The following is a 780-nucleotide window of genomic DNA, read 5'->3' as shown; positions in this document are numbered from 1 at the left end:
GTTGAATGTCTGATTAAAGGAACTGCATATTATGGGATTGAATTTCTGTGAGGTGGGGGATTGGTTCCCGATTGTCCACCCTTAATTCCGCAGAAGATCCATGGAAACACTGAGAAACAACCTAAGTGTTTATGTAATTTTACTGGGATTTCCGTGGATCTTCAACCCAAGTTATGGTGGATGATCATGAAAAACCATGGAGGAAATTCAACCACAATATATTTTGATTATTTTTAATTTGTAATTATTTTGCATTTTGAATTACCTGCTCACACTTCTCAAAGGATATTCTTTAAAATAGTTTATCATTTTTATAAATGGTGCATTCTCATCCCAGAAAGTCCCAGTGGCTCTCAGAATGTTGCCAGGTCAGGTGTGAGGACAGGTGTGCTAGTGATTGCTGTTACTGCCTGGCTTAGGGTCAAATGTAGGCTCAGGCAGTGCCAACTGTTGCCTCAGTTCATCCATCTTGAAAATGGTCACCCTGTTGTAGCAGGAGTGATCCTCTGGCTAATACATTTTAAACAAATTCAGGGTGTTCTTAAAAATAAAATTAAAGGACTATTCCAACGAAACTCCTATAAAATCCCCATGGCTCAGTGGGTAGCACTCTGAGTCAGAAGGTCGTGAATTCAAGTCCCACTCCAGAGATTTGAGCACAAAATCCAGGCTGACACTTCCGTGCACTATCAAAGTTGCCGTCTTTTGGATGAGACTGTCGAGGTGAACGTAAAAGATCTCGAGGTCTATTTCGAAGAAAAGGGGAGTTCTCCTCAGTGT

The sequence above is a fragment of the Pristiophorus japonicus genome, chromosome 2, assembly GCF_044704955.1.
Source record: "Pristiophorus japonicus isolate sPriJap1 chromosome 2, sPriJap1.hap1, whole genome shotgun sequence".
NCBI lineage: Eukaryota > Metazoa > Chordata > Chondrichthyes > Pristiophoridae > Pristiophorus > Pristiophorus japonicus.
This window is presented reverse-complemented; position numbering follows the sequence as displayed.